This window comes from Ischnura elegans, chromosome 8, assembly GCF_921293095.1.
Source record: "Ischnura elegans chromosome 8, ioIscEleg1.1, whole genome shotgun sequence".
Taxonomy (NCBI): Eukaryota; Metazoa; Arthropoda; class Insecta; order Odonata; family Coenagrionidae; genus Ischnura; species Ischnura elegans.
This window is the reverse complement of record NC_060253.1, coordinates 97,425,498-97,451,207: the sequence shown is the minus strand read 5'-3', so window position 1 is coordinate 97,451,207 and position 25,710 is coordinate 97,425,498. Positions and strand designations below refer to the sequence as shown.

Below are 25,710 nucleotides of genomic sequence, written 5' to 3'. Positions count from 1 at the left end.
TCAAATTTGGAACTCAAATATTCGCCAGGTCTGCTAAATTGCAAAATCATATTAATATTTTCTATTGTACAATTATTTGCTCACCTAAAGATCGAACGAAGCATATGTGCAAAATATTTAATGCGTGTGACGATAACTTTTTTTGATGGACAGTGAACACGTACTCCCCTCTTTCAATTGGTTTGCAATACAGCGGTAGCTATCCGTTAGGGACGAAAGAAATGCACAGTTTTGGTAAGATGAGGGTGTTACTAAGGTTTCCAAACAAAGAAACAACATGAACCTTAGCGGTTAAAACATGAAAATACCTGAAGAAACGAGCATGATAAGAATGCCCCATTAATAGCGGATAAGAAGAGAAGGTCAAATGTGCAAATACGTTTGAATAAGTTACAATAAATAATATGCCATCACCAAGGAAAACGATTTTCTCACTGATCAATTATGGCATCACTATCTTTGCCACAGAACTTTTTTTCTCTCATATTTAAAAATGAATTTTTATATTTATATTTTTTTATTTCATTTTTTTTCTCTCATCTTTTTTATCCAATCTCACGTATTAAGCTCATTTCTAAATGCCTACGGACAATACAACACCCTCATTCCTTCCGAATAACCTTTTCGTTTACCAAGGTATTTTTCACCTACCATTTACCTAACAGGTGTTTGCAAAATCACTAGCGTTATAAACTAACAACGGGACATCATTTTTATTTTATCATTTTCCATGCAACTATTCATAAGTGATGCACAAGTGAAAATGGAAAACAAGTGAAAATTTAGCGCTTTTTTTTCATTTTATTTTCTAATATACAAATTTCAAATACCTGGTTGTGTGCAGACGGTACTTATGATAACAAGTTCAAATATATTTTAAAAAGTTGCATATACAATAAATTTTACGGGCATACTGATAAAAAAGAACCAGACGTTAACTTTTCCATCGCTTACTATCTTCTAAAGTAATTAATGAGATTTATATTACATATTTCTACAAAACATTTCTTTTGCCGATCACGTATTGAATCCATAGTTGGCACCTCCCTTTTCCAGGATATAGACCGAACTTATTACTTACGATGACAGTAATTCATTGCCTTCAATACTGTTTCGCACGGCTTTTTAATTTATTATTTAATATTTCGTGCCTTCAATAATTTCCGAATGAAGTCATTTTTTTAAGGAGCCCTGTTTGCAGCATAGGACTACGTGAGAGACGAAGAGCAAAAATCATCAGGAATTACATAGCTTTTTTTGCAATTTATCATACTTTTTCCAGATTTACGCAATCGTTCCAAATAACAGTGAACACTATATTGTTTCCTTCGTCAGGAGAAGAGCGTAAAGCTTACACTACTTGGGAAAATAAATTTAATTGAAATTTGTACCGCAGTAGACGGAGTGGGACTGCCTACCAATCCCTTAAGTTTATGACGTAATATTTCAAGGAGATGAACTAATATGACGTCGAAAATTATATTTATATAAGCATTGGAGCATGAAAAATAACCACACTAGCGATCTATGTCCGACAACCACGTATACTTGTCATGTTACAACTCATGCATGAATAATTTACTACATAAAATTATCGTTTTTTGTAACTAACAATTTTTTTATTTTTATAGAAGCATTTTCGTGTCTTCAGCAATCTCCTGTTTTCTGGTCTGACCGCGTATCGTTGTCATGTGTGCTTGGCCTGTGTCCGGCAAGCGAGCGCGTTTCTGACTAGAATGAGCGCTTAGCCTATCCCAAAAAAAAACATTTTTTTTTTTTAACTTTCGAAATCGTCAATCGGATTTCGGTGACCCTCTTGTATGCAAGGATAGACAAAACAAATTTCGAAAAATTTTCAATAATTAGTTAGCGAGAGGCGCCTAAGTACCAACACTCTTAATTTGTCAAACGATTTCGCAAAAACTGTCAAAAGTAAGGGTAATCAGGGTAAGTTCTGTCCCCTAGGACGAAAATTTCGTCGGTTTTTGCGTATCTTCCACCATTTAGGCTTTGCGGTCCGCGCAGCCTGGCGCCAAGAGTGGCGCTAAGCGATGCGGCTCGCGCGACGCGGCGCAACAGACGGCTGAGGCCGTCCCCCCCCTCCCCATCCTCCTCACCTGCAGTCGCCTGCCATGCTTACATGCTTCAGTGACTCTCTCTCTCATATTCAGATTTTGAACTCGTTTGGTTGACCAAATCATGTCGGCACGTATGGTAATCAATCTTAACTTTATTTTGGAAAATCGTTACAAATTTGTTAACCTACTGAGAAAATTATTCAACAAAGCTAGGTTTCAGTTGAACTAGCTCTTTCTTCGTACCCTCATTTATCATTTTTCGAAATTGGGGAACAAACTGCAGCAGCGCTCATTGAGCGCTGCATGCTAGACATGGGTTCACACCGTGCCACACTCCATGGTGGTGCCTTGCACGGTACCTTGTAGACGTAAATATCACTGCTCTAAATTGTAAACTAATAATGAAGCCTTGGGAGGTTGGAAATCTCCCTCGGGTAGCCATGGTTACATCATGATCGCTCACCTCCTGTTCGTGCACTCCCCCTACCCGCTCCGCATCTCCTTCATGTGTCTCATCGGAACAATCGCAGGTGCCACTGCCTCATCCCTGTGAAAAAAACAAAAAAAGAAATATTTCCATTAGTAAATGGCAAAAAAACGATAGCTGAATTTTGTGCAAAAAATACTGTGATGATCATTGGTGAAAACATCTAGATGGTTTCAGTAATGTATATGATTTTTTTCAAGCCTGACGCGTGAACAGCAGTGAAATTCAGGTCAATACTCAATTGCCCTTGGATGGACTTGTGCGTTCTCTATGTAGTCCTCTTGAGCAAGTGATACGCCACGAAAAGAGACCGGTGATTCGCCTCTTTAATAATTTTAATATCATGATACCAAAGAAAATTTTCTCCATCACTGTAAATTAATTGCCATGAGAAAAAAATCGCATGGTTTGGGAACTGAACCACGGACCTTTGGCATTCCGGCCTATTCACTTTGCCCCAGGTTCCTTAATTCCCATGGTAATTTTACAGTGGTTCGGCGATTTTAGGCCCTCGTGGTTCATCAACGACGGCAATGTTGGGGAACCTGTGCTTCCAAGAAGTCACTAACACCAGAAGTAAACACCATTCTAGCGATAACAGAGCGCTTGGCGGTAATTGTTGTTAATTTCAACCTTGTCACCTGAACGGGCGGTGAAATTCACATTCACCCTTTGAGTGCAAACCAGTTTTCCAGGTACTATGCTAAAAGTGCCCAGGCATTTTTGCTGATTTTGCAGTAGATTAGGAAAAAAATTAGGTCTCAAAAACAACTAAAGGTATACATTCAAAAACTTTGAGAAATCTTTATTATATGTGGTTTCACCTTTTTAATGTATTATTTGACAAACTTTTGGTAATATGAGTTATTTTTTTATAATTAAAAGAAAAAAGTTAATGTTAAAATAAAATGAACATAGACAATTGTATGATTAGCATCATCAGCATCTAAGAGTGATATTGCATGAGGAGCGCTGGCAATTTTCGCGAGAGATAGGAGAAGCGGGATAGCGCTCCCCGGCACTCTTCAGGGTTAATCGCCTGGAGAAAATCAAAGGCCCATGGTTCGACTCCCGGTCCTGGGGATTTTTTTTCTAATGGCAGTTAATTTGAATTAACACTAACGGAGAAAATTCATTTGATTTCATTCAATTATAATTATCGAAGAGGCACGTCACCGGTCACTTGGTTATTTTCATCCTAGGTGTATATAACATTGCAACCATGCGTGTGACTGCTTAAAATGGTACTTGTTTCATGTGGTGCTTTTAAAAACCTATTACAAGCTTAAACATTACATTTTATAAACAACGAATTGTTTACTAAGGCCCGCTCTATTACCACTCAAATTTTCAACATGATAACTTCAGCTATAAAAGATCCAATGAATCGCAAAATAGGACAGAATACGAGTACAACCAACTGAAATGCAATAACTCATCTCCTTATGATTGGCAGATTAAGAAAAAATCGAATGAGAGCATATTGCAGAAGACCGAGTCAGTGATGAATAAAAATATCGATAGAATAGAAAATACTGAAATGTGGGAATAAAACATGGATCAGTTTTGTCTCTCCTACCCAACCGCTGCCACCCTCCAAAAACAGACATGCTCAGGATTTGAACTCTTTCAATCATCATCAAGAACAAATGGTTTGGTTGCTTGTAGTTAAATAGAAGGAAATGCGTGGGATGAAAAATTTTTAAATATCGATGTCTGGGGCTATGAATGTCATACTTATTTTAGTTTTAGCGACTGAAAATGCGCCACTATGAAGCCGTAAAGGCAAGGCTCAGGCCTTGGAGTGCTCTCTATTTTCAAGTGGGTGTCGAATCATCGCCCGAGGACATCATGGACGCACTCTCTCGCAAAGAGCCTCAACACGCAGGCGATACATTTGAGCGCCAGGGGAATAAATTATCCTCTGTTTTCGAATATGGGATCGAAATCCGATGACATCGCGGAGTTTGCCAAATGCGGGTATTGTTTTGAAGTTCAATAAGTGACCACCTGCTACATGTGAGTAAGGGATCACTTACGGATCACAACGGAACGGTCCGTTTCCGTCGCGAAATTAACATTTCCTTGAGCAATGAATGCCGCATCGGACGATTCATTTGAACATGTAACAGATCTCCGAATGAGATCATTTTCATTGGCATATGCGGAGTAATAACCCAGGTGTTCGTAGGGAGCACTACTACCTCTGTCGGACGACAACCTCGCCTCCTCGTGAAAAATTATTATTATAAATCCACAGAGGAAAATGAATTTACGTTGGCCGGGATTCAAACTTGGATCTCAAAAATTTACCAATAGTTAAATTAACTTGATTTCGAGTTGACTTGATGATGAAGGCACGATGCTACAATTCAATTTACAAACTAACTCCCTCGGAGGAGACATCTAGTGGTAAATGTAGAAAAATAAGCATCGAATTTCCAATAGTGCCCATAAAACCAAAGTAATTAGCGCGGCGATGACCGCTTGATGGCTCCCAAGTTGTCGGAACTGTAAAAAATCGCTTCATCGAACCCGGATCAAATGGAACCCGCGTAAATCGTAAAGATCGTCGAAAATCAAATATTAATAACATGGATAAAATAAATTTATGTAACGACTGCGTGTGGAGTAGAAGAATAAATTGTATTTAATGATTTAGAGGTAAGATTAGTTCATTATATAGGTATACTGCATTGACTGCGGTCAGTTCAATATAAAATTCGTTTTTATGATGTGCACAGCAAAAATTGGTACAGAATAGAAAAATTTAATTTTTTTGATCGCAATACGATCCATCGAAGAGTCGAAATACTCAACGCTCGACGATGTGTTCCTCTAAAAAGATAGCGAGACAAGGCTTCCGCACCCTTGTGAAGAAAAAGTACAGAAAAAAGCCAGTACCTCAGTGGATTAATTCAAGGCATGAATGTTTTAATATGTATTAAGGAAGTATCATGCATGATTAAATTGACGATGGGAAAACCCAATATGCTAGCGTATATTTCCAAATTTAATATTAAAAATTGAAAATTACTAATTATTCGGGAAAATCTATTATCCTAATCGGCCAAGCCCCCATAATCCCTGTTAAAAAAGGTTCCCCCGTATTTTGTAAAGTGCCATATAAGATCGTTGTCCTTTGTCGTCAAATGAATTCAAAATCAAGGTACATAACTTGATTATGTTCTATAAAAAATTCATACTTATCTTTTTGATTCTTCGAGAGGAACAGTTGGTAATGCCCTTGTCTTACCCAAACTGAGTATTTCTTGCATTTTCTTGATACCTACTGGTTTAGCAACGGCTAACTTCATATACCCAAAAGAGGAGAACAAGTATTCACGGCTTATCATTAAAAAGTATCGTTACGCGCATAAACTTCTATTGCTCATATGCTTACTTCGATCTTAAGACGAATAAATCATTTTACAGCTGAAAATACACATCTTTTTGCCATTTATCGGACCTGGTGAACATTTGAGTCCCATTTTTAAAATGAGAAATAATCAAGAGTATTTTCAAATGGTATTTAATGAGGCGATGCAATGAATAATGTTTTCAAACGAGAGATTGACGGAATTTGGACTTTTATGAATAACGTATTCCTAAAATGAGCGTAAAAAAGTCAACAGACAGCCGAGCAATGTTATTTTACGCTGCTTCCTATGCACCTGGAATAATGTTATCGGTTGGCAAGAAAACACTAATCGTTTGAAGTTATTCACCTCGTGTTCATTTGAGGGCAGCAAAAAGGTGGTGCTGTGGGACACGTCCTTAAGCTACCTAGGCATCTTTTTCCTCATTTTACATCAGTTAGCATTCGAGGAAAAGGTATTTTATGCTGACAGATATCATAATGCCACAGAGCGGCAAATTCGTGCGCACATCGCCACGGCCTCGATTCCCCGGCTAGAATATAGATTGCCATTCATCATAGATATCATTCGAGGAATAAACTGGCAGTAGCCCACAGTGTACTTTCACGAAGTCATTCGCACGTGCACACGAAGTTCGAAGATTCCACAGAGAAAAATAATTTTCCTTGACCTGGATTCAATCGCTTCATCCGACTTCACGTCAGGTGATACCTTCAGGTCAGGTGTCACCTTTTCGTTTCAAGCCGAAAAAATTGCGGAGGAAAAAGATGTCTCGGTAGCTTACGCGGTAAAACATCCAGAGCAAACACTGAAAAGTCGGGTTAGGATCACCGTCAAGACTAGTTTTTTCCCTCTGTAGAATTAGTTATTACTCAATGTCCAATCTACGTTGACATCGCAAAGTTACACCGTTGGCTAATCGGTGGTTATTTTGTTGAATAATGGATAGGTATGTTAGTCGAAAAGAAATGAGGACTCAAGGCTGACAACGCTCTACACAAAAAAACTCTTCTTACTTTGGATGTATTATTTAAAAGTGGCAAGTTTTTTTTCCTCTCAAAAATATAGCCATAATGAGGTGGAGTGCAAGGGACGTAATGGTGATACTGTTTTACGGCGAGGAAGGTACTCTTGGAATTATGACCACCAGGATGTGGCGTGAATGAGTGTTAGGACTGGAAAAGCCTGTGTTAGTGTGCTACTAATTAGAGTATCCGTCCGCTCGGCGAAAACTTTTTGTGGACTACTGTTTTGAGAAAATTGTTTAAAATTAAGTGAGCCTGTTTTCGAGATAATACGTTTAGATTTAGAATAAGGAAAAGATAGCAGAATAGAAAACATACGCCCCTCAACTCCAAACGCACCTCGCAGAAAGATTAAAATGACACTACGTAAAGAATTTGAAATTATATGCTTAGATGGTTTTTTATAGTAAAAAATTGGAGGATATCTGCTATTTCTGGTGCATGTAAAAATGTTTTACGCCACAATATGCATAACCAAACTAATACTTATCGGCGGCAGATATTACAACCATAACCTGTAGATGAAAAACGAAGAAATCATTCATTTCATTTTTAAATTACACAAAGAGCATAACAAGGCTGTTGTCGAACAAAGTATGTATTATCTGACAGTAAATTATTCTCGGGATTTCATCCGGGCAATCTCCTGAATCGCCACCGCAGCGCACATTTCCATTAAATCCTTTTTCACCGTCATTGGCCCCAATAATGATGGAAAAAGATTTCATCCAAACGTCGGAAGCGATTGAGATTGAGAAGTAATTTCGGACAAAATTTCGAGAAGAACTTACCGCCACCATTCGCCGTGAAAAATTAAAGTTATATCTGGCCAATAGTTACTAAAGGCCAACACGCTAACGTTTACTGTAACTTAACGTGAAAATAAAACTTCATCTATCTCATAGAGCTAAGACACCCATTTACACCTCGTCCTGTATAAACTATCTGTAAAAGAGGCGATTAATCTGACTGATGCGACGACAGCTTCAGAGGAAATAAAGCTATGCCCGTTTGAGTGCCGCTATGAGAGATTGTCATAGGGAAGCTAGAGGAAGGATTCTCGGGGGATTTACTGGCACTGAAGACGCACTTTTTAACCGGAAACACACGGAGAAATGCGATTGGAAGACTCTTTGGCAATGCTCCCGAAGCAAATTAACGAGTTTTGTCCTCGTTAACTGACACTCGCAGACGGGGAAGCAAGGGAGAGCGACTGGAATCAAACAAGGGGTGAAAAACAAACTCTAGACTCCGGGATTTTCTCGGACCCTTTTATTTCGCGATAGGAATTCCAATTAGTGGCGCCGCGGCGCCTATTCTCGGAACACTGTGTGGGGCGAAGGGCAGGCGATGCCCTTTGCCTTCCATCTGTCCGCTCGTTAGTTTGCCGTCCTCCCGCACGGGGTGCTGGTGTCACTTTGCGGCTTACGGCCCGTATCCAATGTCCTCAAACCAGAGAGACGCCTCTGCCGCTGTTCACGGCTTCGACGGCTGTTCACACAGACAGTCGTACGTCACTCGAGTGTGCAATACTTGCTGGATTGCCCCGCCTTCAATTCGCTACATTAATTGAAGAAGTTTCTCCGCTAGGTGCTGACGCTTGTCAGGGTTACGGTATCGTGTGCAATTTTAAATGAGTTTTTGGTTAGATTGTTTTATGTCATTAAGTATGCAGAAAAAATCGTTGGAAGTGGGGCTTCGTTGAGACCCTCAATCGTGGGAAACTTAAAACTATTTCAATTTTGGATTTTCCACATACTTTTTAAGGCCACCCTTATCACCCTGCGTCGATAATATGGTCAGTCTCGAGTAATAATGACGAGGAGAATGCAAAATTGAAACTATATAAAAAATTCTCCTGCTATTTATGGTATTTACTATTTCTGCTCCATTTTTCTCAAATAAGACATAAAAGCAGACTGCAATTAAAACAATATCATCAAAAGTCAATTATACGACTATTGGTTTTATGAGGCCCAAAACTCAGTTTCCCTATCATCTAACCTTCTAATACTTCAGGTATCGAGTTTTTTTTGACGTAATAACTCAACTATATAGGTACTCTTCTTTGGGCTATTTTGTATGAGCAACAAATTTTTCTAATCATTTTTTTAAATTGAAAACCTTTCATTTAGTCAACAAATCGTCCACCGTGAGAACTTTTATAGTATTTCTCTTTTCTAAAGTAGTATGATTAACGGATAAGATCTTGGATTTTCCCAACGTGTCAAGTGCAGAAAATATTCCTGTGTTCTCCACCTGATAATTGGCTCCCGACATTTCAGTTACGACATGTTCCTCATTTTTTTTATATTAAGCTTAATAATTAATTTATTTGTGCAACAGTAGGTATATTTTTTCTGCTCTACATCCTCCACCTCCTGCGCCATACAATCTCATGGCTTTACTATGGCACTCTACCTCTACACCTGTGCATCAACGATTGTTTTCATTAGACCGTCGCGCCTCAAGATATATCCGACTAAATTGTCCCGCCTCCTATCCAACGTTAAAAAAAAATTCTTCTCTCACCAACTCTTCTTAGAAATTCCCTCTATTCACAAGAGCTTTCTTCATTCGGTCTTCATTATTTGTCTGCAACAACATTCTCGATATCGCTTCCAATCTTGACTAACCTACTGCTTCCATCATCCATGACTCATCTCATGACTCACTACTCCGCAAGCCGCCTAAAAGGCGTGTGGCAGGGGGTGTTAGGACACCAGCCATTTGCACATAAAAAGGAAATGCTCTAACGAAATTACGACTAGAATTCATTAAAGTCCTTTATGGTTCGAGGGAAAAAGGAATTCGCATATCTATCCGTTCGGCAAAATATCTCTCCTTTATCGCTTCTATCGAACCTGGAAATATAGTGGGGCTTGCGCGCAGCCTTCGAGTCTCCAGCGGCTCACAGCCTAATTCGCTTAGCAACTGGGTAACGCTGTCTGTACGAACGTAGCAGTTTTTGACGAACCGCGCAGCCTTTCTTTGTATTTTATTCAGTTCGTGGAATAAGTCTTTCATCACCGGATCCCATACGCTCGCTGCATATTCAAGGTGTGGCCGGAGGAGTACGATATAGCACCTATATTTTACTTTCTCATCCAAAAATCTTCCCACAATACGTTTGGCGAATCCTAGTTTCTTCAGATCTATGCCGCAAATATTCCTCCCTACGTGTTCCCTATGAGATGTTCGAGGTTATCGTAACTCCTCGGTATTTCACTTCGTCTGTTGCCTTTATGGTAATACCATCATCCACTGCATAAACATGGTTACGGTTGGAAGAACTCTGCACAAAATGCACCGACATACATTTGATCAGATTTAGTTTCGAGTCCTCACTCTTGGCTCCACAAGTAAACGTTTTTCAAATCCTTTGATAGAATTTCATAATCAGAGTGATCACTAATTTCACGATAGATGTCAGCGTCGTCAGCAAATAAAAGTGTTTTACTGATAATTCGGGAGCAGAGGTCATTAATGTATACAATGAAGAAAAGGGGGCTGATAACGCTTCCTTGTGGAACACCTGATGTCACCTAAACTACATCAGAGCTAATTCCGTCGAGAAATACTTTTTGTTTACGATCATTCAGAAAGTCGCGTATCTAGTTTACCACAGTTTCATTTAATGCGCATGACTGTAATTTGAATAAAAGTTTAATGTGAGATACCGTGTCGAAAGCTTTCTTAAAATGTAGGAACAATGGATCAACTTGTCTTTCGATTCCCAAGATTTGAGAACGTCGTGAATAAAGAGCGCGCGCTGTCTTTTACATGATCTACCTTTTCGGAATCCGTGCTGACTGCCATGAAGAAAGTTAATCACATGGACTAACTACCATAAAGAGGCTGGTTCCAAATGTAAAACTTTCATTGCATTAGAAAATATCACACGGTACATCTAGAAACTTATCAGCTCCAAGTGAAAGAAGATAATTATTTTTCGGAATAAAGAGGAATCTGCCCGGAGGATTGAGCCGGACGCCATATTTTTTTCTAGCCTGGGCTTCCTGATTTTCTTTTCTGCCTGTGTGGCACAGAAAACACGGTGACAGGATATAAAGAGGTCGACGTGATACTTATTTAAAATATTTATATTCTGGAATTAAAATTTTTCAAACTTCTACGTAATAAACGCAACCTTAATCGTCTGAGATAGCGAGAATCCCGATATTAGACCTTGATATTAAGCACTCATATATGACCGGTGTTACTGCATAAGCGGCAAGAGAGAACATGGTGACCAGACATGAAGAGATTGGCCGGGGATTAAAATAAATATATTTATTCTGGCAGTAAAAATTTGTAGACTTATACCAAATTAATTCTAAATTCAGCCAGACTTATTCGCTATGTGACCTTTACGGGTTCAATTGAAAAAAAATACGTGACAATTCACTCACTAAGTGGGAATTTTAATGATGGAAAAGAATTTTCTTTGACCGGGATTCGAACCTGAATCCTCCAAACAAGCGCGACGTAATCTAGCCACTGATATATATACAACAAACTAATGCTATTACAAGGGTTGTTAATGGAGTAGGTAGAAGGGCATCCGAGCGGGTTACACCATTATCTCTTCCCCGGTGAGCTCCCACACGCCTGCAGCTTGACCTCACCCCTATACTTCCGTCTCCTCACTTCCTATTGACCCAGCAAGCAGCGAATCCTGCCTTAAGCGGCCAGCGAAGGGGTTGATGAAAATTGACCGCTAAAGGGGATGGCGGTGAAACCGAGGTAAATTATGTTTGTCTCTCAAAAAATTCACTTAAACTCAACAAATCAACCTGAAGATTGGTTGGGATAGGTGATGGTAGAGCTTACCCCAGATGAAGCCACAGGCGTGTGAAATTACAGTGAACGGGTTGATGAAAACTGACCGCTTAAGGGGATGGCGACGAAATCGAGGTAAATTATGCAAGTCTCTCAGAAAATTCACTTTAACTCAACAAATCAACCTGAAGGTTGGTTGGGATAGGTGAGGGTAGAGCTTACCCCAGACGAAGCCACAGGCGTGTGAAATTACAGTGAACGGGTTGATGAAAACTGATCGCTTAAGGGGATGACGGCGAAATCGAGGTAAATTATGCAAGTCTCTCAGAAAATTCACTTCAACTCAATACATCTGCCTATAGGTTGGTTGGGATAGGTGAGGGTAGATCTTACCCCAGACGAAGCCTCAGGCGTGTGAAATTACACATGCAAGGATAGGGGGCCATTCCCTACCCCTGAGCCACCTCGCACTTCAGCGATTTTTATTTTGGGGTGTCCGAAACCTTCCCTCGAGACTTAAACCCGGCACCCCTAGATCAGAAGCCAAGCGCTCCACGCACCCCAAGTTTTTCAGAAATAACTAGAGGTTAAATGATCGTGAAAATTGCCTTTTTCAGCCTTAAACAGCCATTAATATTAAAGTTTTCTGATTTGATTTTCATGGTTATTTCAGTTGCACTGTGGGCTGAAATCTAAAAATAGGTGGAAAAACTAAAAAACGAGTTATTTGAGCATATGGTTCGAAATTTAACCGTGCTAAATTTTGAAAAAAAATTCAATGCGGACAATTTTTGCGAAATGTGTTCAACTTTTAGGCCCTGTAATTTGTTTGAAAAAGTAACCTATGAAAAACTTTTTGCATCCAAACAAGAACTATTTCATTGGGAACAACTGTGCAAAGTTTCGAATTCCATACTAAAAAAAAAACATTTTTGAGGTTTCGTCCAGCTTTTTTCGATTTCAGCCCTCTGTGCGTCGCCTGGGAATCAATTAAGCAATGCTAGTTTTAGGCTTAAGAGAGGTGATCTTTTTAACTCTCTTTTGGCGAACGATAGGATGTAAAGTTATTAAAATATAAGAGAGAGCGATTCTTTGATGATATTCCTAAGTGTGTTTTGAGAGTGAAGAAGGACGATTGGTCTGCATAAAATTGGCCTATGTCGAAAAAACATGGCCGCTAGCCGCAGGTGGTGGCGCGCCCCCATGACTCATGAAATGAGGTGCAATATACATTGCTAATACGGGATATGAGCCCCAGTCCAGAGAAGGTGACCGCTTAATAGAGGGGCAGGTTTAACCGTCGATTGTCGTGAGCCATCAACTATTATACCTGGTTATATTCCGTAACGAAGCCGGGTCGAATTCATTAATTATTGTTTAATTTCACAAATTTTTCTTTATGTAATGATGAACATAACTATTACTAACCTGAACATGAAAAAATACACTACATATTATTCCATAACTGTATTTTATTTTTAATTTTACAACCAAGGTCCTTTGATAAAATTCATAATACGTATGCCATGTTGATTGCATTACAGCGAACGTCTAATTAATACATTCCAGTAAGATTGCGGTATCTATGGCGAGCGCGTTGAGACGAAGATTCATGGTATGACGAAAGTGATACAGGCGAGCTCCTCATGAGGTATAGTAACCAAAGTTCTTCCCCGGCCGCAAATTTCTAGTCTTGAACGACCGAATGTCAAGTTGCCAAGGCGACCACTTATTCATTGTCTTCCGGCTGCGGCCGAGACCCTAGCCATCCGAGAGATGCTGGCTATTTCCACCATAAGCCGCAAGGGGTCACAATCATGGCGCCTAGGGGACTACTATGGAGGAGGCACCATTTCATTCCGTTGACCTCGGTTTTTGTAGCCAATACAGGCGCGTTATTTTCGGTTTTCAAAATTGTCTGCAGCGCGGCGATGCGGTGTGAGAGGTCAACTTATTTTCAATATTCATTGAATGATAAACAAAGATATCGTACTGCCCACAAATTTTATTTTAACAGCTAAAAATAGGTGTTTCGACTGCTGCAAAATCATCACCAGGTACTCCTGTGATGCACCTGATCACGAATATTCCAAATGAGAATTCTCAAGTAGGCCTCTAAATGTTTTGTCAACCACCGCGCATTTAAGTGAGTACACAAGAGTCGATACTCGCGACGCTGACGGACAAACTGATCCGAGTTTTACGAGAAAATTAGCTATAATTAGGAGTGTTAACAAAACTTAATATACATGATGCTATGATCTATCGAATTTATTACTTTTCAATGCTCTTCCTCGCAATAAAAAACATTATGCTGCAAAATATTGGAAAAGCAATGGATCGCATTGCACTTATCGCTCCGCGGGCATTTTTGAAAACCGATTAAAATGCCTCCGAAGTGACAACAGAAATCAGCCTTCCATGGGATGTAATTAGGCCTCCTTTATGTAGTCCCCTTGAGCCTGATGATGATCGTATAGCAATCGAAACACGTGTAGTGAGCTGCAAAAATAAAATTAAGCTACCGTACGATATCTCTGTTTATCATTCGACACGTTGTTTCACGATAACTCTCCGAAAAAAGTTGACTTTACTCAATATTAACTATTAATAATTATTGGAAGTCACTCAAGTACAGCTGATCCATAAGAACACACTCCAAGTTAAAAATATTTTTAAATATTTTATTTAATGTTGACATGTGCAGTGTGCACACTTTTTCCTTCCAGGCTGGTTAATGTTTAAATTTCAATTGAAAATCAATTGAAACGCGTTGTGAGTTTCAAAAATAAAATTAGTGTACCGTGCGATATCTCTGTTTATCATTCGAAACATTATTTTAAGATATCTCTCCGGAAAAGTTGACTTTACTCAATATTAATTATAAATAATCACTGGAGGTCACTCAAGTACAGCTGATGCACAAGAGCAAACTGAAAGTTAAAATAATTTTTTAATATTAAATTTAATGTTGACATGTGCAGTGTGCACAGTTTTTCCTTCCGGGCTGGTTAATGTTTACATTTCCCAAGTCACGCGATTCATATGATAGCTACCAGCCCTTACTCCTAGGCATAAAATTATTTGCCTTCATCAGGACTCTAGATCCCTCGAATCCGCGCCCTACGCTCACACCAGAAATTTACCTTACAATTTTTTTTATTAGTTGAAGTAAGTTGTTCTAGAAATAAGATCGTAGGCTTTCTATGCGAAATAGTAGAAGGAACTCTTCTCGGCTTCTCCCACCGTATTCCCATGACCGACGTTTCGATGCTAGATCGTGCATCGTCATCATGGGTGGGCGAATGATCAAGAATTGTGTGATTTAGAACTAGATGAATCATTCGCCCTGATGATGATGGGCGAGCCGAGCTCAGAAACGTCGGTCACAGGAAACCTGACCCGGTGGAGCACCCGAGAACAATTCTTGAAAGATTTCTCTTTGTTTACATGTGAATGGCAGTCCACTAGGCATTGCTCGGGAAGGATAGTACCCAGAGAAGTGGAAAACATGGAACTTGGAATTCATGGTCACATGGCAGAATTTTTAGGTAGAGGAATGAAACAGGTATGATGATGAAATGCATATGTAACAGCAAGCAAAGGAGAAAATAATTTCCTTATTGGCATCCGGAAGGGAATACAGGTGGCAGCACAAAATTAGGTGCCAAGGCCAAATAGAGGTTATCAGTTACGTTAGTACGTTTGTTCATGTGAAACGATAGCTAGCCAGCATTGTGCCAGTATACTCTCTTAGCTGAATATCAATAGCATTATGATGAAAATAATACATGAAGAAGTTCATGAGCAACAAAATGTGCGGCGTTTATAACTGCACTTACCAGTGTGATACAAAAGCTATCTCTCTACATAGATTCCCCAAAAACCCTAATTTGAGAAAGAAGTTGGAGCACGCCTTGAGAATGGGCAAGAGTTAGCTTGCGTACTAAAGAAAGAATTAGAATGGGTCATACAGAAATATATGTAGGGCATGACAACGTCAATGTATTATTTAATGCCTACTTAAAAATGTTCGCGTGAGTGTGGTAATGCCAGAGGGGGGGATACAGATAGAAGGGAAGTTGATCAAATTTGTAATAACTATCAATCAATTTTCAGCTATCCAATAAGCCAGGAAAACAGGGTTGGGGAAATAATTATAATCGTGACAACTGAGAGTAATGTGAAGCGGCTGGAGGCAAGAAATAACTCGTATTAGTATTCCAAAACCCAGCATGCATACTATGCTCAAGTACCACGAATGCTACGCATCTGTATACTTAATGCAGGCTAAGTAAAAGAACTTGTTTATGGAGATTTGAATTTTTATTCCAAAGCAAGATATTCTGGCATAGGGAATCAAAAGCAGAACAGGACAGACAAAGGAGATTGGTCAATTACGTCAATGAGGGTTTTTGAGAGGGAATTCCTTAACTTAAGTGATAGAGGTTGATCACTATTCACAATCTTAAAACAAAACATCTTAGCTTATTGAGGACGGATAGCATAGAGGAGGAGATGCCGATCATATTGTTTGATGATTCTAATAATGATCTATTGTAATAGATGGTTAATAAAATCTTCAAACATTATACACGAAAACGGAAAAAGAAGCGTCAATTTTCTTCCGAAAAGCGTGTATCTTGTGTGACATGGCATTCATAATGCTTAATTATATGTTAAAGCCAAGAATTACAAGAGCTAAATACTCCAGTGCTTCAATCACGACAACTTCAAATATGTGATTACAGCGTACCACTGCATATCCCTCAACGAAGGGTTTCTTGAAGTCTCTATTGAACTCCAAAATTTTGGATGTGAAGAAAATTACTTCATCCATTATTCAAAACTGAAATAGGTATACATCATTAACCGCTTCAAAAAATTGCTGAAAACACACCAGGCTGAGGACAAGTAAACAAACCGGCCGATCACCTCTGTCTCACTTCTGAAATTGGCCACCAGATGTCAGCTACTTTGATTCCTCTTGCCAATACCAATCACGGGATCAGATTATACCTCGCTCCACAATATTATACCTTTATGTGTCCATGCGTACGTAGATCAAAAACGTCTTGTGACCGCATGACCCAGCAAAAAGGTTTGGAAGAGGATTGATAGTTAAGTGTAGAATCCTTTGAGTTATATTTTCCCTTTGAAGGTATCAAGAAGTGTGCCTAACCAGCAGGATTTCCAACCACAGGAGTTGTATAACGAGACGTAACAAACGGTTATTAGAAAACAACACAAATGACGCGTTGGACACAAGCAAAAGTATCAATGCGGGCTTTTGGAGCATGATAAGCACATTCGTACTAACTTTGGTTTTAATACGTGAAGTCGTATGAAAATTCATAGTGGACAGACAAACAGACATACATATATATAATAGATAATCCTACAATCGAGAAGTATGAAATAAGAAATTGAATCATTTCACAACGAACTGCTGGATTACAGCCGGATGAAATTCGGATTACTCTACTCGTCAGAGTTGTGACTTTTGCAAATACATTTAAATACGCAATGGATTACCGCACATGTAGAGGCCGACTAAAGAACCAGTCGTAAAAAACGCACCTGAACACATTATCAACAACTAGATGCAAAACCATCGCAAGCTTGTGTAATTCAAGGATGAAGTAATTTTTTTACGGAGACGGTTAAAAAACCCAGTTTTCAAATGGAGCTGGAACCCGAGCGGCTAATCTTTGGAAAAACCCTAAGGGGTAAGTAAATCAGAAATTATATTCACTTGTATTTATAAGCAAAGTTTAATTGTTCAAACATTGATTCTGAGTTATAAGCAAAGAACTCAGTATTAAAATTTCATTTTCTTTTTTGTATTTATCGCAATTATTCATCTTTGCTGACAAAACTTCGAAATTGGATTTACCAAACCCAATTTACCAATGAAGATTTTTAAGTGATAATTTTTATACGCAGAAGCAAATTTAAATGGTTTTAGAAGCGAATTCCCGAGACACATACCACCAAAAGCTAACATCGTTGGCTTACTTATCAAGCATTTCTCTCTTTTTAAAAAAGTGAAAAATTGCGTCATTTTACTATATTTGCAATCAGGTTTGATAAAATGAGAGTAGAAGTATCTTGAGAGGATAACCCAGTGCCTGTTTTCTATTTTCTCCTAGCCTTGTTATCACTACTTCCTGGGAAGAAATGTATTTCCTCAGTGAGTGAATAACCTCTCTGATGAACATCATACGCCGAAAACATTGAGGTGAGCATCCTGCGCTAACGACTTGAGACACTGAAAGATTAACAAAGCTTTTCCATAAAAAAATCACGCTGTAGCGATTGTAGCCCCAGATCAAGGCCACGTGCTATGTTAACTACCGTCACATCACTGAGAACCCCTTTCCTTAAAAATAATTGAGAAATCAGCGCGTATTTGCAGTGAATTCTCAGCATTCGAAGAAATGGTCTTATATTTTCCTCTAATTGCAAATTAAATTCACAGGAAAGAGAATTATTTATAAGATATCTGCCTGTTGTATCTAAAAAGTGCCCAATTAGCTCGTAGACATCTTGAGGTCTCGATAATCCTTAATCTCTAAAAATGCTGTCAAAAGATATCTAAAATAGATAGCAGAATGTCCAAAGAAAAAATGACAGTGAAAAGGAAATGAATTGACTTTCCGTTTTAGACAAAAACTCAAGAGAAAGACAGTTTAGCACGCAATTGGTCTGTAGCCATGATTCCTAGATAATTAAATTCCGTATTTTAATGGAAAAAACACCCCGATTTTTCGAGATTCTGAAATATGAAAACAATTTTTCCATTAAAGATAATACGTGAGTTCATGGATTTCTGTTTTTTCCTCGCGACGAAGACAACAGCTATTCTTCTCTCTCTTTCCACTCTGTGGTAGAATTTTTTACTTAGGGGAAAACTGTCCCAGCCAAGTTTGTGGCGTCATCATTCCTCTGCCAGAAAAATGGCTGCATTCCTGCGGGTATGTCATTACCGACATCTTCTTCACGGCGATAGATATTCATAATCGTCATACCGTCACCCTCTTTCGACCGTAGCAGTTGGACCACCCTGAGTTACCCCCTGATCATTTGAAGAGTGAAAAATTATACAAACCAGCTTTAATATTATAAACGTGAGCTAACGAACAAGAGATGGCATTTTATTGCGTACTGCACAGCGCATTTCGACCTTTAGGACATTCTTAAGTAAACTGTGGAATGGTGACGTCGGAAGGCAGTGTACATGGGAATGACCTTACGGTTGAAACGCGTTTTACGGTAAGCAATAAACATGTGGAAGAGTGCCATCTCTGTTTTGTTTACTGAGGATGTCCTTCCAAAGTCTTTCTTGCCTGCTTCAGCTATTTTCTTAGTTTTATTTTATACTGCTTTACGAAAATTACGTTACGTGTCGTTACTATTATGGAACTAATTATAACCTTTTGTAACGTGATATTTTTTTCCCGACTTAGTATAAGGGAACTCTTTCGTTGTATTGTCCTGTTGATTTATCGCCCACAACTAGTAAGTGAGTTGTTTCAATTTACTCTATGTCTCAATTTATTCTATGTTTATATTTACTCTGTGTTTTTTGAGCGATAAATTATTTTTGTTCTCAAAGGGCATAAGTCCTAAAGCAAAGATATCTTTCTAAATCTAAAAAAAAACTTTTTAAAAATTCTCTGCATATCTCCTCCTTTACCACTATTTCTTCCAAGCTGAAAACCTTCCATGGAACTTGAGCACACCTATTCGGTCACACTGATCCGATTTTCACGGAGAAATAAGTTATTATTAGGGCTGTTGACCGAAATTTATTTTTCGTAAAAATGCAATCTGCCAAATAAATAGCTTTTCAATGCTATTCATAGCGATTTCAGATCATTAAGTAAATATTGAGAATCTCTCTGCACTCATCACCGCTTTGCGACCATTGCACCACTTTCGGAAACCTATTAAAACGCGCCCATATTCGCAACAGAAATCAAGTTGCAACGGAGCGGTTTGTGCCTGCTCAATATACAGGGTGTCCCATTTATCTTGACCACCCGAAATAACTTTATGTCCAGATGCAAATTCAAAAAATATGTGTCAAGGAAATGTTCATTAGCCGTCAGGGCGACATTAATCAGCATGACTGCCTTCCTTGTAACTTTGTCATTTACAAAGATATGAACAGCGGTATGTCTTTTTTAAATGGAGGAAATGAATTGCCGAATAAAAAATATAGGGTGTCATTTAAAAAAGAAATACCGCTGTTCATATCTTTGTAAATAACAAAGCTACAAGGAAGGCAATCATACTGATTAATATCCCCCTGACGGCTAATGGACATTTTTGAATTTACATCTGGACAAAAGTTATTTCGGATGGTCAAGATAAATGGGACACCCAGTAGTACACCAGGGAATAACTCAAGTAAGGAACGCCCCGCGTTTTCGCCAAGCTGCGAGTATTTTTCACCAGCTTATGCTGTGAATTGAGGAGGACGATGTGACGTATTTGAATTTTCCCAGCCGGAATTTGGCCCAAGTATAGAGCCACGAGTATTACAAAAGAGGATCCTCAAGTCCGCCTCTAAATGCGTAGTCAACCGCCGTGCATTTAAATGAGTTTACAGAAGTCGCCACTCGCGTCGCTCACGGACAAATTCATCCGAGTTTCACTGGAAAATAAGGTATAATTAGGGGTCTCGACCGAAATTTACATTCTTGATGATGTGATTCATTAAACTCAAAACTCTTCAATGCTATTCCTCGCAATTGCATATATCATACGGCAAAACACAGAAAAAAAGTGGATCGCATTGCAGTCATCACTTCGCTGCGGACATTTATGAAAGCCGATAAAAATGCGACCGAAGTGACAACAGAAATTAGCCCTCTGTGGGGATGGAATTGGGTCACATCTATGCAGCACCCCTTACATAGAGCACTGCAAAACAGCTACCGTTTTCGGCCAAAATCGGTCGGCTGCGGGTGAGACTTTCTTCATCCCACGTTTTCGACGGAGAAATCGGCGTTGAGCCCGCACTCTGGTGGAGTAATCGGAAATTTTAGGTCGAACACGGTAACACCCGACAGCGAATCGTTGCGCACAGTCATACCCGACCGTTAAATCATATCTCACATTCGAAGCTCTTCAGAACACTCCTGCTATTTTTAGATTTGAGCAGTGCAAATTTTCAAGGGAACGCCCAAGCACCTTCCAAGTCACCCGAATCCGTACTTACTACTCGGTTGACCGAGGGCTCATGGCGAGTAAGCGGTCAACCACAGAAACTCCCCGTTAACCCCAGGCTCTGGTGTATATGTAAACATAGTCACTTTCATAAGTATTAGTACAAATTTTGTGGCGGCACTTCTGCTTCTAAAGGGGATTTAGATTCTTTAACACCATTTGCTGCGCTACGCATCGCAAATATTTATTTTGTGCATGAAGGTATATGCACTCAATAGGAGAAGTTAATTCACAATTGCAGATTATCGTCCTGTTTCGATTTATGTTGTAATAACTTTGTATGAATTTATTACGCACCACTCCGGATTTCTCAGTGGTTTGTATTTTACATAAAATGACTTCAAAATTCAGCCATTCATAAAAAGAATGCGTAAAAATTTGCCTAATTTCTAACAATTATCTGATTCATTACGATTAATATAGTAGGTAAAGCAACTGCAGGGAATTATCGATGTGTAGAAACAATTAAATAAATAAAAAAAGAGTAAAAGAGTTTAAAAAGATTGAGTAAAATATTCTGCAATGGGAACCCAATCCATGAACCATCATCTTCATATCAGAATATGTTCTCCACTAGGCCAACACACCCTCTTGCATTCTTATGAGTTATATAATACGTGAGTTACCAACTATCACTGAAAACTGGGGTAAGTACGCAGTTAATGCACAAAATATTACAATTAAATCGAAAAAAAAACAATATAAATCGAAACAGAATGATAAACTTTGAGCACTGAAGTAACTTCTCCCTTTCATTCCCTGCCTCTTCACGTACGAGCGAAATATTTGCGGTGCGTAGCCATTGACAACGAGAGGAGTAAGGGACACTAAATTTCCTCGCGCATCATAAGTGGAACCACAAACTCTGTCCTAAAACTTTTGGCAGTGGCTGCACATTCGATTCCACCGCCAACCGAGAGAAAGTTGGTGAGTTTGGGAGGCGGATAGCAGAGCCCTACCTGAAAATAGCTTGCCATCGAAGAGGAAACCAATTTTCTCGCCAGCCCATTGTGTGAGCATAAACTTTGTGGGGATTTTCCCTCAAAGTATGGACAGCTGTAATTATAGCACACCGACAAGATTCTCAATGCTCTAGAGTGCGAATTGTTGAGGTACCGTTGCTAGAGGCACCGAGTTTTCGTGAATAACAAATTTTAACTACAGTATATTTCAATATAGTTCGTCCCTTAAACGTTAATTGACGTAAAAACTATGACTGCTGGGAATGATGAACATTTCCATGTAGTCAGTATTGCATCATTACTCCTTTCTCTCACATGATTTTGTTCGCACTGAGTTCTATTCGAAAACGAAATGGAAAAAAGCGGTATTCAATAGAAAGAGTGAGGTTTTAACATCCATAATTAATAGCTTTGAAATTAGGAAAAGAATTAACAAAGCCTACGCATGGATTGTGGCAATGTATAGCAGGGAAACATGGACTCTGGGTCAAGTGGATAAGAAGAGACTGATTTCATTTGAACTACGGTGCTATGGACGAATTGAATTAACGCTAAAAATTAAGAGGAAAACTGAATTTCAACTGAAGAAATATTGAATCAAATGAAAGAGGAAAGAAGGATATTGAAACAGGTTGTAAATGGGAGAGTCCAACTTATTGGGCATAAATTGAGGCATTGGGGATCCAATTGAAAATCCATAGGGACATATTGATGGAAAAAGGCTTAGAGGAATACTACGGCTCCAGTTTAAAGACAAAACAATGAAAGATGTTGGATGCAAAAGCTGCGACGAAATGGAGAGGAAGGCTAAGATACGAGAATAATGGAAAGGGTCAACCATTGCTTAGCTTCATCTAAAAAGGAAAATTTGAAGAGGAACGTTGACTATAATTGTATCAGAATTAGGAGATGAATGAATGAATGAATAAAATGCGCATGAGCCCCAAGTAAATGAATCGGGTAATCATCCTCTCAAATTCTCACGCAGAAAAACCAATTGTATTACAAGTTCAGGCAGCAGGTTGTGCCTCTCCAAGTTATAGTAAAACTGCCAGCAGAAAATTGTCTTTCGCTAAACACTTGTGTGGCTGGACATTAGAACGACTTATCGGCTTTAAAAACGATGTTATCACATGAGTTTCACGGTGGCACCCCCTCTCGGCAGATTTCTGAACCTACTGACGTCAACTACTCTGTAACCGAAACTACTAGACTCGACATTCGTAATACAACTCGAATCACTCGAGTCGAGTACCAACTACTCGATTCGACTCGAATTTTTGAGTACTCGCACATCCCTAGTTAACACAAATTTCTTTACTGGACGTGAGATATCGCTATTCCAGGAAATTCGGTGTTTCAAAATTCATTATCTAACCGTCACCATAATTCTCCCATGATCCTCATAAATGGGTTTAAGAGAGGAACCCACAGCTTTCACCAAATGAACACCAACAGACCGATTGCGTTAACGTGAGTTTACACTGTGTAAAATGTTGTATAAACACGTTACATGTAACAAGTTACTTGTAACATTTGTTTTATAGCAAGAGTACACCGGAGCCAAAAATGCACAAATAACATGTTACAGATTCAGTCCTAGCCCACCCGTCAACTGGATATCCCCACCATGCGCCTCACTTCTTTTCTATAACATGCTACACATTTTCCCACTTCCTGCGGGAAACCAAAAACTTGTTATAGAACACGAATTTTTGTTTTTTACACAATTTTACATGTAAATTTTTACACTGATTTCTAACTTTTTCTTAAAACTTGTTATATGTATCTGATTTATATAAGATGTAACACAGTGTAGACGCACCTTTAAGTGAAGGGGCGACAGACAGTAGGTGGAAGAAAAAAAAACTTTTCCCATTGCATCCATAATGCAAAGGATAAAAATATTCTCGGCGGACGCGAATCATTACTCCTTTGTCTCACATGATTTTTTTCGCACTGCCTGTTATTGGGAAACGATTTGGAAAATAATTCACCCTCTCTATTGATCCTAATTTCAAACCTTGTCATCCCTACCCAGGGTGTAACATATTTACCTAGTTCATACCAAGGAACTAATCAATCACTCACTCAAGCCCAGAAGCGCGACTCATTTTTGTATCGGTTAACAAAATGAAAATTTAAGTCATTAGAAAAGTAATAAACCAAGACGTCATTATATACTCAATAAGCCATTATATCATAAGATTAATGCAAAGAAAGCGCGTAGTTTGGCGCTCTTTGAGTGGGATATTGAATTATTATTAATATTCATAACTAAAAGTTCGTACTTTTCCACTGAACTTTAATTTTTGTACATTTTTCATCGTTACGCAGCATCTACAGGTATATTTTAATCACAGAATTCTTGTTTGCATTAGATACATCATTGTTTGAAATTGACTACGTACAATTATTCATAAATAAATTTTATTGAAAATAACGTGTATGGATATATTATAAAAAGTCTTCAAAAATAAAAATTCCCCGATTAACACTAGAACTACCGATGGAGTCATTTTGACTCCTCGCCATTTTTATTTCCCTGCCCTGTCTAAAATTTTCCGAATTCCGGCCTGAAATTCCGTGACTTTTATTTATTTTCGACACAAAATAAGGCTGTGCGATTAAAATAATTCTAGAAAATAAAATAGTGCACGTTTTTCAAAATTTACCTTTAACTACCAAAGGGAGTCATTTTGACTCCCTAATGTAGTTTGCTTGTCTTTTCACCAAATAGTAATATTTATACAAGTTTTTATCTCTTCTTATGTCAATAATAATTAATATAAATCAATCAAAGGCTTAAATATACAATTATTTTCCTTTTGGCTCATATTTGCGAGACTTTGAAAGCATTTCTTATTTTACGGGTCTGTGTTTGGATCTACAAACTATGTGAATGTCCTGATATTATTTTACCTTGCGATAAAGTGGTGAATATGCAATTCATAGCATTATCAAATCCATGTGTTTAGAATCCGTTGTGTCTGTCCCTCCTCCGTTACCCCTTCCTTCTCGCCGCCCACCTTTGCCGCCGCCCGCTATAATGTGTATTGCGCTGCAGCACTTTTATTTCAGCCTTGACTGCGTGGAAGTTGATTTTCAAATATGAAACAGTACCTCTGATATACCGATTCCCCAGAAAAATTGATATACTGATGAACCAGGAAAATAAATCAGTAGAATGAAATAAAGTTACTGTCCTAGCACGTTCGGCTCTGACAGCGCTGGCTGCCGGGTGCCGCACAGGAAAACCGTGCGCTGTCCTTTGCATTAGTGAATCCAGTGAACTCTCGAGTGGACTGCAAAACTCCTATGAAACAAGGATTTCATTTTTCCTTACTGGGAGTATGGCTAGAAGAAGTAGGCGAAAGCGTGAAGAAGTCCTATCTATGTTGCATTCTATACCGGAAGGTGAATCGGAACGCGAAACAAAAGATCATTTCGGCTGTGACGAAGTCGAGGATTTTATTCCTCAAAACGTTTCTAGTGAGTCTGAAGATTCAGACAAAACGCGTGCGAAATATAAGCAGTAATTTACATTTACTTTCCCTTTCATGGGTAGTTACAAAAAAAGGTATTATATACGATTATTTATCGATTCGTTTATACTGACTCACATAAAGCGATGTACAATTGTGGAACCACGCAGGCAAAATTACGAAGATTTTACACTTTCCGATGTGGAGCTAATTGCATGTATAGCCATATTTTATGCCCGAGGAATACCAGGTACAAATGATTACTCTATTGAGA

General features: G+C 38.8%; 1 protein-coding gene across 2 annotated transcripts in view; it reads right to left on the bottom strand.

Annotated features, from left to right (window-relative positions):
- The window catches only part of LOC124164141 (calcitonin gene-related peptide type 1 receptor-like), a 365,480-nt gene that overhangs the window by 159,790 nt on the left and 179,980 nt on the right, over nucleotides 1-25,710 (bottom strand). For both annotated transcript variants that reach the window (XM_046541332.1, XM_046541333.1), the window contains exon 3: nucleotides 2,542-2,625. The gene's annotated coding sequence lies outside the window, so the exon portion shown is untranslated. The remainder of the gene's footprint in view (nucleotides 1-2,541; nucleotides 2,626-25,710) is intronic.